The sequence below is a fragment of the Sapajus apella genome, unplaced genomic scaffold, assembly GCF_009761245.1.
Source record: "Sapajus apella isolate SASKATOON/1434 unplaced genomic scaffold, GSC_monkey_1.0 scaffold6, whole genome shotgun sequence".
Lineage (NCBI taxonomy): Eukaryota > Metazoa > Chordata > Mammalia > Primates > Cebidae > Sapajus > Sapajus apella.
This window is the reverse complement of record NW_022436946.1, coordinates 78,655,035-78,675,516: the sequence shown is the minus strand read 5'-3', so window position 1 is coordinate 78,675,516 and position 20,482 is coordinate 78,655,035. Positions and strand designations below refer to the sequence as shown.

Genomic DNA, 20,482 nt, shown 5'->3' with positions numbered 1-20,482 from the left:
AGAAAACAAACAACTTGGAAAACATATTTGAGAATACAGTTCACAAAAATTTTCTTGATTTCACTAGAGAAAACTTGCTCATATAGTATGGCTCTGTGTCTCCACACAAATATCATCTTATAGCTCCCATGATTTCCACGTGTTGAGGGAGGGACTTGATGGGAGATATGTGTGTGTGTATTTATGCACACACATATTCTCTCTATACACACACACACACACAGACACACACAATACTGGAGCACCCAGATTCATAAAACAAATTTTTAGAGATCTACAAAGACATTAGACAACCTCATAGTAATAATGGGAACTTCTATATCCCACTGACAGCATTAGACAGATTATAGAGGCAGAAAACTAACAAAAATATGTAAGACGTAAACTCAACAATTGATGAATCAGACTTGAAAGACATCTACAGAATACAGAACACTCCATCGAAAAACAATGGAATACACCTTCTCATCTGACATGGCACATACTCTAAGATCAACCACGTGCTCAGCCATAAAGCAAGTATCAAAAAATTCAAAAATATGAAAACCACACCAATAACACTCTTTGACCACAGAACAATAAAACAGAAATCAATAGCAAGACTATCTATCAAAACCATACAATTACATGAAAGTTAAACAACTTGCTCCAAATGACTTTTGGGTAAAGAATGAAATTAAGACCAAAATCAAAAAAATTCCTTGAAACTAATGAAAACAGAGACATAACATACCAGAATCTTTGAGACACAGCTACATCAATATTAAGAGGAAAGTTTATAGCACTAAGCATTTACCTCAAGAAGTTAGAAAGATCCCAAGTTAACAACCTAATGTTACACCTAGAGGAACTAGAAAAACAAGAGTAAATCAATCCCAAAACAGAGGAAAAGAAATAACTAAAATCAGAGCTAAACTGAATGAAATTAAGATGCAAAAATGCACTCCAAAAAAAAGCAACCAAACCAAAAGTTATTTTTTGAAAGATTAAACTAGGTATATAGACTGCTAGCTAGATTAGTAAAGAAAAAAGAAGATTCAAATAAACACAATCAGAAACGACGAAGATGACATTGTAATCAATCCGACAGAAATTTAAAAAAAAAAGTCCCTAGAGACTAATGTGAACACCCCTCTGCATACAAACTAAAAAACTTAGAAGAAATGGGTAAATGCCTGGAAACACAGCCTCTCAAGATTGAAACAGAAAGAAAATGAAATTCTGAACAGACCAATCATGATTTCTGAAATTAATCAGTTACAAGAAGCCAACAACAACAACAACAACAACAAAACAGCCCAGGACCAGCTGGGTTCACAGCCAAATTCTATCAGATGTTTAAAAAAAAAAAAAAAAAAAAAAAAATAATAACCAATCTTTTGAAATTATTCCAAAAAAAAAAAATCAAGGAGGAGGGACTCCTCCTCAACTCATTGTATGAAAATAGCAATGTTCTGATATCAAAACCTGTCGGAGACACAATGGAAAAAAACAAAACTGCAGGTCTTTATTCCAGTTGAATATAGATAGAAAATTTCTAAACCAAATACTAGCAAACTGAATCCAGCAGCACACCAAAAAGTTAGTTCACCATGATCAAGCAGGCTTTTGGTTCAACACATACAAATCAATAAACATGATTTACCACACAAACAATTAAAATAAAAAACCACATAATCATCTCAAGAGATATAGAAATCGCTTTTTATAAAATTCAACATTCTTCACGGTAAAAACTTTCAACAAATTAGGCATTGAAGGAATATACCTCCAAAGAGAGCCATACATAATGAAGCCACAGCCAACACTGCACTGACCAGGCTAAAGCTGGAAGCATTTCCCTTCAGAACTGGAGCAAGACAGGTATGTCCATTCTCATCACTCCTATTCAAAGTAGTATCGGAAGTCCCTGCTAGATCACTCAGTGAGAGAAAGACATAAAAAGTATCCGAATAAAAAGAGAGGATGTCAAACTATCTGTTTGCAGACAATATGATTCTATGCTTATAAAAACCCCATAGACTCCACCAGAAGGCTCCTAGATCTGATAAATGACAACAACCTATAAACCTGAATCTTGTGAAGTTGCAGGATACAAAATCAATGTAAAAACTCAGTAGCATTTCTATACACTAATAACAACCAAGCTGAGCATCAAATCAAGAAAACAATCTCATTTATAATACCCCAAAAAAGAATATAATGCCTAAAAACACGTCTTTCCAAGGAGGCGAAAGAGCTCTACAGTAAGAATTACAAAACACTGCTGAAAGAAATCAGAGACAATACAAACAAATGGAAAATATTCCATGCTCATGGATAGGAGGAGTCAATATTGTTAAAATGGCCACACTGTTCAGAGCAATTTATAGATTAAATGCTATTCCTATTAAACTACCAACGTCATTTTTTACAGAAGTAGAAGAAAACTATTCTAAAATTCATATGGAACCAAGAAAGAGCCTGAATTACCAAAGCAATCCTAAGCAAAAAGTACAAAGCCCTAGATATCTCACTACTTGATTTCAAAAGTATACTATAAGATAACAGTAAGCAAAACAGCCTACAAGTACAAAAAACTGACACATAGACCAATGGAACAGAATAGGAAACCCAGAAATTAAACCACCCACCTATAATGACCTGATCTTCAACAAAGTTGTAATAACAAACAATGAGGAAAATAACTCACTATTCAATAAATTGTGTTGGGATAACAGGCTAGCATATGCAGATTGGAATTGAGCTCTTTCCTCTTATCATATATAAAAATTAGCTTAAAGATCTAAAACAACAAAAATCCTAGAAGAAAATTCAGAAAATTTCATTGTGAACATCAGCCCTGGCAAATAATTTATGACTAAGTCTCCATAAGCAATTGCAACCAAACAAACATAAAGTGAGACCTAATTTAACAGTTTCTGCACAGGGAAAGAAACTATCAGCATGGTAAACAGACAACCTACAGAGTGGGTGAAAATACAAACTATTCAACAAATGTCTAACACCAGGAATCTATGAGAAACTGAATCTATGAGAAACTTAATCTATAAGAAACAACAAACAAAAACGCCACTAAAAAATGGGGACATGAACAGACACACCTAAAAAGATGTACATGCAGCCAACAAATATATGAAAAAATACTCATTATCACTAATCATTAGAGAAATGCAAATCAAAACCATGAGATACCACCTCACTACAGTCAGAATAGCAATTATTAAAAAGTCAAAACCAACAGACACTGGTGAGGTTGTGGAGAAAAGTGTACACTTATACACTGTTGGTGGGAATGTAAATTAGTTCAGCCACTGTAGAAAGCAGTCTGGAGATTTCTAACAAGAACTTAGAACTACCATTCAACCCAGCCATCCTACTACTGGGTATACATCCAATAGAGAATAAATTGTTCCACCAAAAAGACACCCATATTTGTATGTTCATCACAGCACTATTTACAATAGCAAAGATTTGAAATCAACGTGCCTTCCTATCAATGGTGGACTGGATAAAGAAAAAGTGGTGCACATACACTATAAAATAGTCCACCTCCATAAATAAGAACAAAATCATGTTCTTTTCAACAACACGAATGCATCTGGAAGCCATAATTCTAAACAAAGTAACACAGGAACAGAAAATCAAGTACTGCATGTTCTCACTTATAAGTGGGAGTTAAACAGCTAAACATTGAATACACAAAGATGGGAACAATAGACCTTGGGCATTATTTAAGAGGGGAGGTTAGAAAAGGGACATGGTTTGGAAGGCTAACTATTGACCACTATGCTCACTGCCTAGATGATGGGATCATTTATACACTAGGACTCAGAGATATACAATTTATCCATGTAACAAATCTGTACATGTACCTCTGCAATGTAAAATAAGAATAGAAAAAAGAGTAAAATTAATTTGGAGAAAAATATTAATACTAAAAATTAATTAGAAAAAAACTATTGCTTAAGTCAACTAGATGATATCTGCAATTTACTAGTCTTAATCTGCAAATTATACATACCCATGGTTTTCATTATACTGTTTTCAAATTATGTTTAATTATGAAATACATTAAATATACATAAAAATAAAGAGGAAAACAATAGGAGATATGTATGTACTGGTTTTCCAAAGCCAGAAAATATTAATATTCTATAATCATTTCTGGGTCTGATTTTCTCCCTGCCTTCTGAGAAGTTTCCACCACTGTGAAGTTGTTATTCAGCCTTATCATCCATATACTTATGTTTGCATAAACAGTAAAGAGCAGAAGTTGCCAAACTATAACCTGCATGCCAAATCCAGCCATGGCCTGTTTCATATGGTCCATAAATCAGAATAGTTTTTATATTTTTAAAGTCCCGAAACAAAGAAGAATATATGTGGGCTGCAAAGCCCAAAGCATTTATTATCAGGCCCTCTACAGGATGCTTTATTGATCCCTGATACTGAGTATTATTTTATGTTTTCAAAATTTATATAAATGGTCTCATCATAAAAAAGCCTTCTGTAACTTTCCATTTTTCACTCAATATTGTTTTTGAGAATTATCAGTGTTGATACCTATAGGTCTAATTCATTTTTACAAACTGCTGCATAGTTAAAATACCAATGGAAAAGTCGCAATTTATTTTATGATGTCCCTATCAATAAACATTTAGGTTGTGTCTACTATTTGGTCATTAAAAATAAATCTGTCATAAATATCCTCATACTGCTCATGTGCCAGATCTCTTCCCTTGTATGTACCTAGAAGTAGCATTGCAAGCTATAAGGTATGCATATCTTCAGCTTTGCTCAAGGTTGTTAATTGTTATTCAAGATAGCTTTGTTGATTTTATTATCACAAGTGTATAATTGTTCTTATTTACTCACATACTTGGTATTAACATCTTTTAAATTTTTGTCATTGCTATCCTCTTGTTCTTTTCATTTGCATTTTTCTGATTAACAGTGTTAATTTGATTAAAGTTATCAATTTACTGATTCTTGGACCCTAAATCTGCCCTTCTTTGTCCTGCTCTGTGATACTGGAACAAGACTCCATAAACATTTGTCCTTTTATCTTAGGCTCTGTCAACAGAGACTACTGCATAAAGTGCAAAACCATAGCATAAAGGGGCTTTCTTTCCTAGATCCATAGTTTTTTCCTGTTCAGCACAGTAGCCAACAAATTGGGATGCAAGAGGACTGGTAGCAAATTCACCTCAGTGGTATGCATGGTCCTTCTCCAACCTGCCCATGCCCTCTGGCAAGTTTCTCAGCCACTTGGCTGGATGCTCCTCTGAGCCAGCTCCAGCCCATGCCTTCTGGTGAGTTTCTTCCCACTGGTAGTTTTATGGGAAGGGGATACCAGAGTATTCTAAATTCTTAATTCCATTCTTGTTTATTCTCCTGCAGCCTAGAGGTAGTAGCTATTTTCTATATTTGCTACTACTATACCCTTAAGGGTTTTTTTTTTTTTAACTTCTTTTAGTAATTAGCCACTTTTTACTAGTTAATTCTTTAAAGTTTTCCTGTTCAAATTATTGGTATGATTATTGTCTCCTGAGTGGATCCTGACTGGTACAACCAGTGAGGCTGAACATATTTTCACCTGTATATTCAGCTTTTTTCCCTGAATCATTGGCAAGGAGGTGGAAGAATGGATGGATTCATGCATGGATCGATGGATGGATGACAAGATTAGATAGATGATATAGCTGATATAGATAGATGATAGATAAGATAGATATACTTCTTTTATTGAAGGCAAAGATTTTGCTTATGTGTTTTGGGTACCAAATCTTTATCAGATCTATGCCTTGCAAATACCTTCCCCAAACCTGTGATTTTCTTCACACTCAATGATGTCTTCCGTCACAAATTCAGCAGTATTTTCATTTGTAGCTTGTACATTTGTGCCTTATTTAAGTCTTTATTATTCTGACATTATAAAAAATTATCTTCTATTTTTCTCATGAAAGCTTTAGAATTCTGGTCTTTAAATATTTGTACTTAATACACCTGGAATTTTTGTATAAAGTTTAAGCTGGGAATATTATTTTGCTGGTTTCTATATAAATAGTGATTTTATTTCAGTATCATATATTTAACAGTCAACTCTTCTCCACTAATTTATAGTGTAAACTTATCCTTCAATAAGTTTCATAAGCATGAGGCTTTTTCTGGAGTTTTTTAAATCCTATTCAATTTGGCCTATTAGCCTAATCTAGTACCAATGTCCACTGTTTTAATTCTGATCGTTTTATAAGTATTGAAATCTGGTAGGGCAAATAAATGCTCCATTTCCTTTTTCTTATTAAATTTGTCTTGACTGATCTTTGCGCTTCACTTTTTCATTCTTAATAAGTTCTAAGAAAGGTGCTTTAGATTAGTATAATATTGAATTTATTAATAAATTTGGACAAAATAGAAATACTTCCTATGTTGTCTTTCTACCAACAACGCTGTATTTCTCTCCATTTACTTAGGTTTATCTTCAGTAAAGATGTAAGATTTTCTCAAAAAGAAAGAATGACTTTTATGATATTTATTTTTAGATATATAGATTTTGTTTTCCATTGAATGAGTTTCTAAAATCACATATTCTGATTGATTTGAATAGTATATATAAATGCTATTGGTTTTTGTGTAATGATTGTTATATTCAGCAAACTTGCTAATCTAAATTCTAATAGTCTGCCTGTAGATTCTCTTGGATTTTCTATGTTGTCAATCACATGATCTGTGACATTTTTCTTTACATTATATTTTGCATGGAATACTGGAACATTCCTAAAGACTAAGGTAGTTAATCATGAAAATGGAAGTCACTAACTACTAAAGAAATATTCATGTTCACATCTAGTCTAAAAAGAAAGTTTTAGAAATGAAGTTTAGCAGCATCGAGAGCCCTCGTGTGGAAGCAAGTCAAGTAAAGCTTCTACTAACATTTTGTTTTTTTAAAACTAGATCAGCTCATACATTAACCGATTTAATCAACCTTGTCAGCTTTTAGTTAAACTGACAACTTCTCAAATTTAATTTACCTATGTTTTCACAGAGTAGCAGGTTTCTGTGGCATTGGCTATTTGTACTTAAAGATATAAAAAGAGAATACTTCCTTTTTTCTTATTTATCAGTATCTCTAAATCTCTATCTAAAGGCAACTAAAGATAGATTTCAAAAATGGTCGCCCAGACCAAAGAAAAAGGATTAGAAATTATCAATAGACACATAAAAATCAGCTTCACAAGTAACACAAAATAAAAAGTATTTTTATCCACATAAAATTGTTACAAGATTTTGGTTTGGGTGCTGGTTTGGTTTTTTGAGGAGAAAGAAAAATAAGAGATTGTGCATGTGGGGGGTGGGGGGTTGGATTTAAGAAAGATATACTTTCATAGATTTCCAATGAGATGTATAAATTGGTGAGCAATTTGGCATTATTTACAAAAAGTCTTTAAATCATAAATGCCATTTGACTTAAGAATTTTCTCTGTAATCTTTATTTTAAAGAACGAGTCACATCTGTGGTAAAAATGGAGATAAAAGGACATTGATTGGACATTTATATTGAAATTGCACATCTAATAAAAAGAGAATGTGTTAAATATATTGTTATACATTCATATGACAAATTCTATCTAGCCATTTAAAACCATGTTGTAGAATCTTATTTTATGAACTAGAAATAATTTTTCTGAAATGGTGAAGTTAAAAAAAACCCATACTGTATAATTTCAATTTGAATCAAACTACATGTATGTAATAAGAAGGTTTTACTTTTCATGTGCCAGGCATATATGTGTATGCATTTATTTAATCTTTACAACAATTCTATTTGCTATTCTTTTCACCATTTTATAGATCTAGCAACCAAGGCACAGGGAAATTCAGCAGTGTGCCTCCAGTTAGACAGTAAATGGCAAAACTGGGCGCATACACACACAGCTTTTGGCCAGAAACTAATTGTTATCCTTGAGCAATGGGATTATGGGTTTTCATTTACATATCTGCATATATTTTGTATTCTCCAAATTTCCTGAAATGAGGAGACATTAACAAATCTAATAAATTAAATAAGTGTTAAGATAAATATTAATGTTTCTTGTGATAGCAGAAGAAAAAATGCCTACTTAATCGTAAGTAAGGCAAAGGCATATTAATCCTCTACATATGCATATTTTTGTACCAGAATCTGGACACTTAGCCCAGGTTCCCTATTGATATGTATTTTTGGGGCATATTAGTTCTGCAAAAACAAAAATAAAAAACAGTATTCCATTCCAATGTAGCAGCTTTATTCCCACTGTCAGTTATGTTTGATGTTGGGGAGAAATTTTCCACCCCTTATACCTTGAAAATAACTGATATCTGGCTCCAGCTCTGTGGTGTACACTCATTACCCTTAGCCAGAAATCACTGAGCTAAGGAAAAGTATTGCCCCATTAAACAAAGTGTCATCATTGAAGAGCAATTATTCTTTTTTATTTTTCCTGTGAGGTTATCTTAATAACTCACTCATAACAGTTATCTCCTAGGAAACATCTAGTTCATACAGTAAGACTGTTAAACAATATGAATCCGGTACAAATAGCACAGGCTAAATGTTTCCAACCATGAAGTGTTTATATTTATTACAAATCGATGCAAGGCAAAGACCACTGCCAGCTACTGCCTATTGTTGGTGGAAAATTAAATTATTCTTACTTTTTGTGGGCTTTTTACTCATCTATATGCAGCCTGTCATACTAGAAATTACATTTCACCATACCCTAGAAAGCTAAGTAAAACTCAATTGGCAAACTGAAATTTTTATTTAGAAGACCCAAAATTTGTGAGAAATAAGGTGAATTAGCAAGTTAGACAATCGTCATTTTAATATCACCAGACTATAATTCTATACTGGAAATGAGAGAATCCCTTTTATTGCTTTTCCTTCAACATGAGATTTAAGGGAGAATTTCCAAGGACAATTACAATGAAATCTTCATGTAAATTCTTGTTGCCATGAAAATTTCCCACATACGTGCACGCATAGCTGCCCACAGGATGGATCGCCAGCTCAAGCTACTTAGGCCTAAAACCATCTACACTCTTATGTTTATTGTTTTCTGCTTAACTGCCATTTGCCTGTAATATAAACCTACTGACAGAATTATCATTAAGGCCAAACACAAATTCCTATCATTCAGGGCAGAGCAAAAAGAAAACACTAAGGGAACATTTACCAAAACTTGTCACCTGACACACCCTGAGCATACGGCTCTGTGCATAAAGCTTGAATTAACTTATACTGGAAACCTGTAGTCACTACATTTTATTTTTCAATCCAGTGCTAGTTTTTCATTTCCTTTTCAAGGAAAAAGTGTTCTTTTCTTGAAACTTGAAAAAGAAAGGAGTGAAATGTCATACAAAGCAAAAGAAATATCTAGGTTGCTTATAAATACCTTATTCAAGGTGGTTATTGTATTTTCCAGAGTAAGGCTGTATTTCATTTCTTATATATGTTAAAATTAAAACTTGCTTTAATTATCATAGTTATCTATTGCTGTGTAACAAATTAATCCCAATATGTAGTGCCTTAACACAACAAAATTTATTATCTACACCGCTTCTGTGGGTTAGGAAACCAGATGCAATTTAGCTGCATTTCCTGCTTCAGTGTTGTTCACAGGCAGCAATCAAAGCATTGGCAGGCTGCAGTCATCTTAAGGCACTCCTGGGGAAGAACCACTTCCAAACTCATTTATGTGGTTGAAGGTAGGATTTAATCCTTGTGGGTTGTTGGACTGAGGGGTTCAGTTCCTTGCTGGCTGTTGGCCAGAGGCTGCCCTTAATTTCTTGCCACATGGGTCTCTCTCACATGGTAACTTGCTTCATCAAAGTGAGAAAGCCAAGAAAGCAAGAGAGTCTTCTAGCGGGAGAGAGCATCCTACAAAGATGAAAGTCGAAGTCTTTGGTAACTTAATCATGGAAGTTAAGTCCCATCACTTTTGATGTATTCTATCCTTTAGAAACAAGTCACAAGGTCCAACCCACACTCAAGAAGAGAGGATTACACAAAAGCATGAACACCATCTTAGAAGTCTACCTACCACACACAGTAGTACACTGTGAATTAGAAGCATGCTCAGATTGAGAAGTATTAACCAAATCTTTATTTGACTTGTTTACTTTTTTAAAGTAACTTTTATCAACAGTATACAGTGATTCTAAGGTATTACACAGAGAGAGAGAAAGAGAGAGGTTAACTTGGAATTTATTCTGCTCTTATCTTAGAACTCTAAAGCTGTTTAAAAACTTTTTTTTTTTTTTTTTTTTTTTGGGACGGAGTTTTGCTCGTTACCCAGGCTGGAGTGCAATGGCGCGATCTCGGCTCACGGCAACCTCCGCCTCCTGGGTTCAGGCAATTCTCCTGCCTCAGCCTCCTGAGTAGCTGGGATTACAGGCACGTGCCACCATGCCCAGCTAATTTTTTAGTAGAGACGGGGTTTCACCGTGTTGACCAGGATGGTCTCAATCTCTTGACCTTGTGATCCACCAGCCTTGGCCTCCCAAAGTGCTGGGATTACAGGCTGAGCCACCGCGCCCGGCCATAGCTGTTTAAAAACTTTTAAGTGACACTTAGGATGGAAATAGGAGCTGTCTGACCTTTATATCTGCTTCCCTCTGCCCCAGCCAAGTATGGTCATCAACTGGTTCAAGGGGTGTAGTCACACTGTGACTGATCCCCATGGTTGCCCAATCACAGTTGCTTCCCAAATTCTCAGTGCTTTACATTTCCCAGGGTACAAGGTAACGCCATGATGGGGGTGAAGTGAGAGAGCTAAGATGTGGGCTGGAGTCTTTTTGTGGCCAATCCTAAAGAGATTTTTTCTCTTCTCCAAGTGGAAAAGGCTCCTGGTCTATTGTTTCCAGTCTGTTGCTCTGTGGAATAGTGAAATCCACAGAATGGAATCTGATAACCTTTCTTTCATAAATATGGACCCCATTATTCTTAATCAAGGGTTTGAGATTTATTTAATAAGTGGTTTGTTTTGGAATTCAAAACTACAATTTTGCTTTTTGATTATTATATCCACTTTGAATTCAAACAATCCATGTAGGGATTCAAATGACTTCTTTGTTCTGGGATCTGTGGGTGCTCACCTGAAGGAAAGTTCACACCATGGTCAAATAAATTTAAAAAAAAAAAAAAAAAAAAAAAAGCTGAGATCAGTACATTTTTAATATCTGGCACATAGGTTTTGGTTTGAAATGTTAAGATCATTTTTAAACTCTCCAAGTGATTCAGAGTCACAGCCATGTTTGGAAATCCCTGATTTTCAGCACCTATTTTGTGTTCAGATCAGTGTCACTAGCTGAGTAACACTGGACATGTTATTGCTTTAAGCCTTAATTTTCTCATCTGTAAAATAAAATTATTTTATGTAACTTATACATAACATCTGTTATTAGAAGTGAATATGATAACATCTATAAAGCTTTTACCTCAATGCCTGAAACATTGCAAACACATAAGGTGAGCTGTGTTATTATAATCATGCACTAAAACATAATAAACATGAAATACTGGTCATCAGTGAATCGATTCAAGTACATAATATATCCCTGTCAACTTTCCAGGTTTATTTTTAGGATATCTTCCTGGGTTATTTTGAGGATATATGTTATAGCACATTTTAAATTATTCAACTACCACATAAATATAAGGTCATATTTTAATTTTATTCTTTCATTCATTTGAGTGCTATTCTGGGCACTGGAGACACAGCAATGAGCAAGACACACAGGCCACTGACTACAGAGAAATTGCACACTAATAGGGGCAACAGACAATAGACCTAAATTATTTATAATGTGCTGTCATTAGTGATCATTTCAGCCAGGCAGGGAGGCATACAACTGTAAAGCTGGGGGTGGGTGGCATCTACTTTAGAGGGGATGGGCAAGATGGATCTTTTAAGGAAGACAACTGAGCAGAGATTAAAGAAAGTAAGGGAGTGAGTAATGGGAAGTTCCAGGGGTGATGGGAGCTTTCCAGATGAAGGAACCACAGGGCAAGTAACTCTGAAGAACCATGTGAACCTACTTAAAAACATGGGCCAGGCACAGTGGCTCACACCTGTAATCTCAGCACTTTGGGAGGCCAAGATGGGCAGATCACGAAGTCAGTAGATCGAGACCATCCTGGCCAACATGGTGAAACCCTGTCTCTACAAAAAATGCTAAAACATTAGCTGGGCATGGTGGTGCACGCCTGTAGTTCCAGCTACTTGGGAGGCTGAGGCAGGAGAATTGCTTGAACCCAGGAGGCGGAGATTGCAGTGAGCCGAGATCGCGCCACTGCAGGGCCCACTGAGCAAGAGCAGGTAAGAGAGAGGCCATGCACCACACTGTGGGACATGGGGAAAAAAAAAAAGAAACTTTCCTAAGAGCGCAAGAAAACCATTTAGGGGTCTTCATAACAAGTCAAATAATCTGATTTACATTTGTGTTGTAGAAAAATATACATAACATAAAATTTACCATGTTAACCACTTTAAGTGTACGATTCAGTAGCATTAAGTAAGGTCACAACGTGAGGCAATCAACTTTACTATTTTCAGAATATTTTCACTATTCCAAACAGAAGCTCAGATCCACTGAACACTAACTCCCCAGCCTTCCCTCCCTTCTCACTGGTTACCACAAATCTGCTTTCTAGCTCTATGAATTTGCCTATTCTAAGCACCCCAGTTAAGTGAAAACAGTCAATATCTGTCCTTTTCTGCCTGACTTAGCACAATGTTTCAAGTTTTACCTATGTTACATCTTGAATCAGAGTTTCAATTTATATTTTTAAAAGATGATTTTTGCTGTTGCTGTTATGCTAAGACCCCATAGTACAAGAGGAAAAACAGAGAGAATGAGACAGAATGCTGTAACCTGGTGAGAGATGATAGAGGTTTGGTTCAGAATAACACCAGCAGCAATGATGAGAAAGGACCAGATTTGGGATCTATCTACCTACCTACGTATCTACCCACCCTCTCTCTCCCTGTCCCTCTCTCTCTCTGTCCCTCTCTATCCCCCCACTTCTTGGTGTGTGTGTGTGTGTGTGTCTGTGTCTGTGTCTTGCATGCCCAACAGTAGCATAGTGCATCTGGCCCAGGCTATAGCCAAAGTTGTGATTGATTTTCAGTGAACTTCCTCCACCTTGTGCTGCTGTACCAGCCCCTCAGGCTGAAACCACAGACATCTCTAACCACCTGCCAAGCCCAAGGAGCAAGTATTCATGCAGTTTTTTAAATGTTATCAGCACCCACTTTGGAAAAGGTATGGAATCTTCTAAGATGGCTGCTTTGTAGAACAATACTCAACTGGATGTTTGATTCAGAGTTTTGTTTAAAACACCAGCCTCCTTTCTTTATCTAGATACAAACCCGTTTTCTGTTCACCCCCCAATAAGCATTTCCTAATTCACTTCAACGTCCGGCATTCTGACAATCATTGTGAGTAGTTAAAAACTATAACACATGGTCTTTTCCCTTTAATCTAGTTTGGGGTATAAGGCATGAACAGTATGAGACAATGAGAAAATAATTTATGACCAATTTAATATTAAACACAGAACACTGAATTATAAACCAGGAGACCCTCTACCAAAGTGTGGTTAAAGTAACAGTATGTTGCAATCAATTATTCAGTTTCATTCAAAGTAAACTCCATTTTGACAGATTATATTTTCTAAAGATGACTGCAGCAATACCTCCTATCCCATGGGCTCTTTGAGAATTCACAATGACTATCCAGAGGTGGTATTTACACCCCTGTCCTTTATCCTGGGCAGGCATGAGACTGTCTCAACCAATAAGTAGGACAGAGTGGTACTATGTGAATTCTGAAGCAAAGTCATAAAAGTATCATGTATTTTGGTCTTGTTTCCCTAGGATGTTTCCTTTTGGAAAGAGGTTATGAAGAAGCCCAAGCAGCCTGTAGAGGGGCCCACATAGAAAGAAGCAAGGCTCCTACCCACCAAGCCCCCAGCCTCCAGCCAGCAACCCCCAGTCCTGGCTGAGCTTCCAGCTAGCAGTCAGCACCACTTTACACTGATGGATGTGAGTGATCCCCCTTTGAAGCGGACCCTCTCGCCCCCTACTGCAACACCACTACTGACATTGGACCCACCTCTCTGAGCCATGTCCAAACTACAGATTTGTGAGCAAAATTAATGTCTTTTTAAACCCACTACATTTTAGCTAGTCTGTTTCTCAGCAATAGGTCACTAGAGCACCCCCCTCCCCACCCCATGACAAACTTCACTTTTACTTGTATTAAACTAGGAGCTCTTAAATAGGAGAAAAGGGCCAGGCGTGGTGGCTCACACCTGTAATCCTAGCACTTTGGGAGGCTGAGGGGGGCAGATCAAGAGGTCAGGAGTTCGAGAACAGCCTGACCAGCATGGTGAAACCCTGTCTCTACTAAAAATACAAAAATTAGCTAGGCGTGGTGGCGTGCCTCTGTAATCCCAGTTACTCAGGAGGCTGAGGCAAAAGAATCACTTGAACCCAGGAGGCACAGGCTGCAGTGAGCCAAGATCACGCCACTGCACTCCAGTTTGGGTGACAGAACAAGATTTCATCTCAAAAAAAAAAAAAAAAAAAGGGGGAGAAAAAAGGATGGAGTTACATTAGCATTTTGGAAAATGAACATAACCCACAACCTGTCTTAATTAGGCCCAATTTCACTAACAGTAATTGTTAGCAGTGTGCCATTTATAGTTATTCAATAAACATAAAATGATTCTACAAATACTATGTAACAAAATTAGCTTGCAGATCCAGAAGATGCCTCTATAGTTTTGTCAGAATCTGAGTGTTCTTGAACGTTAATAATATCCATGCTCCTGAACAAAAAGAATAGATTTTTTTGTGCCAAAAGGGTTTGGAGAAGGGGAAAATGAATGAGAGTTGGGGTAGGAAGACATCCTTGGACCTTTGGTGACTGTTGAAGAAAGAGTCGCAGTGTATACCAAGTAAGGGATATAATACACACAGACACATACCACATGGTGGGATACAGGCTCAGTTTCTTTTATGGACCAATTTAACTAAAACAGAAGAGAGATCTTAAGAAGTGAATGAAAAGGTGATGCCAACTTGCTGACAAAGCTACAATGTAAAATCCTTTAGTAGTGGTTTTAAATCTACATGGCAGCTTCCAGTAATTGCTGACAATTTGCCTACTGTATTTACATACATTAACGAGGAATCCAAATAAATCTCCTTTTCATGAATTCTCCACTGTCTCTGAGACAAGCAACAACACATTTCATTAAAAGGAAGTTAACTTTATTTTTCTCAAACAGCTCCTCAGAAGTTAAAATACATATATATCTTGGTTATGCTGCTTCTTCCTCAAATAAATTCAATGTGTCTATAAGACAAAGAGATGAATGGTATAAATTAAATTCTCAGTTGTCTCGGTATTTATTTATCCTAATAGCTTCAGTAAAAACCATTTGACAACAGTACATGTTAGCTGATAGGCAGTTTCAAAATTACAGGAATGTAGTCCTCATTTAGGTAAAGTCAACCTACCTCTGTCTTCGATCACCATTTCAAAATCCTATTCCCATGCTTTAGTATTTACATATTCATTGATTCACCCATTAACCAATATGTTCTAAGCACTCTTCCAGTCTCTAATGTCTGTGGCTACAGAGTCTCCAGGACTACTTTCAGGTACTCAAGTCTCTGAAACAATGATTTGTTCAACTCTGGAAACAGATAGCACTTCCCAAGGTCATTGAGGTACCCTGATAAATAGCTCTCCTCTTACTGTACAAATTCTAAATCAAATAAGATCAATATGTTGCAAAATATCACTCAGATAAAACTGAGTTGGTGGATGTCATTTATGTCTGTGAGCAAGCGACTTTCCCACAAACTGAATCCCGGAAATCAACAGACATAACCTGTGTTAAACCAGAGATGGCTTCCTGTTCCTGACCCTCAAATTGGCAGAGCCTCTCTGTAGGGGAAAAGAATGGAATGTGCTCCTTGCTAACAAGAAGGAAGCAGAAGGACTAGAGCTATAGATGCCCATTTCTCTCTTCAGATTCCCAAACAGAGTAAGAATGACAAGATAGGTCATAAGTCTTACCGCAAGCGAATTGCTTGCACACAGAGCAGGAGTGGGCAAATTATGGTCTACTTTGGGACATAAAATGGGTCATTTTATGAAAAATTTGGCCCATTACATTTTTTGTACAGCCCACAAACCAAGAATGGTTTTTATGTTTTTGAATGGTTAAAAAAAATCAAAAGAAGAGTATTTCATGACACACGAACATTATATGAAATTCAAATTCCAGTGCACACAAATAAAGTTTTATGAGAACACAGCCATACTCATTTGTTTACATGTTGTTTATGGCTACTTTCTCACTCCAATGGCTTAGATAAGTAGTTGTGAAAAAGACTGTATGGCCCACAAACCCTAAAATATATGCTATTTGACCCTTTACAGAAAAAGTTTGCTTACACCTACATAAAAGAAACATTTTTTTCTTTTGAGGAAGCATTCTCCCTGGGACTATTCTAGAGACAGAATGTCCTTTTATCATTTTGTCTTTATTGTAGGACCACCATTCTCTCAGTTCCCTATCCTTCTCCCTCCCTCAAAACCAGGCAGGAATTTTATGACTTTCCTTAACCCCTTATTTAATTAATTATAATTTGTTTTCTGTTTATTTGTTCTTTAAAAAGTCTTCAAATCATTCCAAGATCTCTACAACAATTTTCCAATTAGTTTTCTTTTTATTTATTTTTTCTTTTTTGAGACGGGATCTCACTCTAGCCCAGACTGGAGTGCAGCGATGGGATCACAAATCACCTCAGGCTCGAAATCCTGGGCTTAAGATATCCTGCTATCTCAGCCTCCCACTATTAACTTCTTCTCATACCTCTATAGTCCTTTAGAATTGAAAATAACTTTAGAGAGTTTCTGTTCAATCCCCTCATTAGCAAAATGAGGAAACTGTTACTTTGTGAGCCAAATGACTTTCCCCAATTTGCAAATCTAATTTTTGATCGACTAGAACTAGACTCTCTCCCAAAACATAACTCAGTGATTCCTCTGTCATACTCATAGCATACTCTCTCTATGTTGTACTCATTATGAAATTTTCAGATTCCCATTGATCAAGTCAAATTTATAATCTAGGCTGTGAATCAGAGAACTGTAGACTGTGGGACAAACTTTGCTGTTTTTGCAAATAAAGTTTTATTGGAACACAACCACAATCATTTACTTATCTATGGCTGCTTTTGCACTATAGTGACAGAGTTGAGTAGCTGCACCACAAACTGCATGGTTCACAAAGCCTAAAATATTGACTATCCAGTTCTTTCCATAAAAACTTTGCTTTTCTGATCTACAGCCCTAACCTAGACCACCCAAAGTATTCTCATTCCTTATCACTTTCTATAGCACTTATGGCTTGTTTTCTATATCTGCTCTTAATTTCTATAATAATGAAACTTCTGACTATTTTAACCAAGCACATGGCAGACTGAACTTAAGACATTGCTCAGCTTCATTTGTAACTTGGTGTGGCCAGTGGAATAAATGGGATGTCAATGGACTTGTGCATGCAATTTCTAGGAAGTGTCCTTAAAGGAAGAAAGATAGTTTACTCTTCTTTTTTGTATCCTTCTTTCTAGCTAGACTGATAACAACATAACTGAAAAGTCATCTCACACATGGATGATCTTGGACCTAGAATTAATATATGTTAGAGCAACAAGATGGAAAGATCCTGGATCCTTGACATCAGAGTTTTTCTACCATCCTCAGACTATTTACGTCTGGATGTTTATATGAGCAAGAAATACAATTCTCTGTTAAACAAACCTCTGCCAATTAGGATTTTTCTGTCTGTACTTGATTCTAAGTGATGCACTTATAATAGAAATTTTTCTTCCAGACAGGCCAGTACCTTTCTAGTTTGCTGAATTAGCCATGCTTTTTCTCACACCTCCATTCTTTTGCTCATGCTGCTAGCTCATGCTGGATTGCCCACTCTTTCCTCCTCCATTTGGCTACATTTTACGAATTCTTCAAAGCAGTTGAAGTTCTATCTCCACACTGAAGCACTTCACTTCTCTTTTCCCATTTAGAAGTCAGTACAATATGTCTGGACAACTGAGATTGCACACTGTATTATATTCTTTTAGTTATGTGTTTTGGTATTTTATGCCCAATGATAATGTAGACTTGTACAGGATTAGGATCATTTATTTTTGTTTCTGGTGCCCCAATGCTATAGTTAACTACAAAATATTTGTTTAATTTACTTTAATAAATTTGGGCAAAAGTAAGCCAAACATAGCCATGAGTTCACAGGCTCTCATACTTTAAACTCAGATATGTTTTTGACGCCTGAATCATAATGTGTAAATCAACCAATGGGAGATTTGTCCCAGGTGAGGTCATTCAAAATGGGATATGATATACATTTAGCCAAAAAAATTATGTGCTGTCTAGTAAAGCCACCATGAGATAATTCATACTAGTGTCACGTATGCTAAATTGGACAAATGTGCCACATAATCTGTTTTAGTCCATTCCTGCTGCTAAAACAAAATACCATACACTGGGTAATTTATAAATAATAGAAATGTATTTCTCACAATTCTAGAGGCTGGGGAGTCCTAGATCAAGGTGCCAGTAGATTCGGTGTCTGGGGAAGGCGACTGTCTTTTTTTTAACTTTTCTTTTTTAAAAATTTTTCCATAAGTTATTGTGGTACAGGTAGTTTTTGGTTACATGAGTAAGTTCTTGAGTGGTGATTTGTGAGATTTTGGTACACCCGTCACCCAAGCACTATACACTGCACCGTATTTGTAGTCTTTTGTCCCTCAACCCACTCCCACTCTTCCCCCGAAGTCCCCAAAGTCCATTGTATCATTCTTAAGCCTTTGTGTCCTCATAGGTTAGCTCTTACATATTAGTAAGAACATTGATTGATGTTTGGTTTTCCATTTCTGAGTTACGTCACTTAGAATAATAGTCTCCAGTATCATCCAGGTCACTGCAAATGCTGTTAATTCATTTCCTTTTATGGCTGCATAGCATTCCTTCATACACATATATACTACAGTTTCTTTATCCACTCATTGATTGATGGGCATTTGTGTTGGTTTCACAATTTTGCAATTGTCAATTGTGCTGCTATAAACATGTATGCGCAAGTATCTTTTTTGAACGACTTCTTTTCTTCTGGGAAAAGATATCCAGTAGTGGGATTGCTGGATCAAATGGTAGTTCTACTTTTAGTTCTTTAAGGAAACTCCACACTGTTTTCCATAGTGGCTGTACTAGTTTACATTCCCATCAGCAGTATAGAAGTGTTCCCTGTTCACTGCATCCATGCCAACATCTGTTTTTTGATTATTTGTTTATGGCCATTCTTGCAGGAGGAAGATAGTATCACATTGTGGTTTGGATTTGCATTTCCCTGAAAGTGAAGGCTACTTTGTTTCCACAATGGCCACATTCTCTGGAGGGGGCAAAGCCTGTGTCCTCACCTAGCAGAAAGAATGGAACGGCAAAAGGTATAGGGCACTTCCTTTAATCTCTTTTATATGAGTACTGATTCACTTATGAATGCAGAACTTTTATGACTTAATCACTTCACTTTCCAAAAACACCCCACCTTTTAATACTATCACATTGGGTTCCAAGGTATGGTATTTGAAAGGGCACATACATTCAAACCATAGCACTCTCATTGCAGTAACTGGATATAATTCCACATTTAGTTTTCTCCTTTATGAGATGCTTTGTAGCCCTGGATGCCAGCCAGCCATACATAATATTAGACAGATAAATTTAAGCTAAGGTCAAAAGCTAGTAAGATACTGCTTATACTTGTCCCAGTTCATGAAGCAAAGAGAAACATAATGGCTTGTCAAGAGCTTGAATGTCAATGCTCAAACATTTCTTAAATCTACATCCAAGCAGTTTGCCCCCTGTGGAACTGTACATCTTGTTTATCTACAAGGCATATGGCCATTTGTATAAGCCCAGCCTGCAGTTCTTAAATGGTGATGTGTAGTCTGTCTATTCACATTAGCTTATGGCAGAGTTCTTAGAACATTCTTACGAATTAATTGATTGCAGCGTCAGCCAAAAGCCTACCTAGAAACAAGTGCCAGGGGCTGCTGAAGAGAAAATAGAGTTAGAGTCATATAGGCACTGATTTTTTTTTTTAGTGCATGAAGATTGCTTGCCCCCAGTTCTTTCCACTTGCAATTTGAGGTAGCTCTATGACCAAACTCCCTTGGGAGGGCAGACAGTTGCCTATGTGCAGAGGAAAATGAGATCATAGAAGAGAAACTTGTCAGATGGCACGGGAACAGAGGGCGCTCTTGGGTTTTTTGCTTGTTTAACCATATTGCTCCTGTACATATCCCCAAAAGCTTATTCTTTCAGTTTTACTGAA

The 20,482-nt window shown here is 36.4% G+C and overlaps 1 long non-coding RNA gene across 1 annotated transcript in view; it reads right to left on the bottom strand.

Annotated features, from left to right (window-relative positions):
- Nucleotides 1–14,610: 14,610 nt before the first annotated feature.
- Nucleotides 14,611–20,482, bottom strand: part of LOC116549775 — an 81,362-nt gene continuing 75,490 nt past the window's right edge. Inside the window, exon 3 of the long non-coding RNA XR_004268056.1 lies at nucleotides 14,611–15,408. This is a non-coding gene — a long non-coding RNA (uncharacterized LOC116549775). The remainder of the gene's footprint in view (nucleotides 15,409–20,482) is intronic.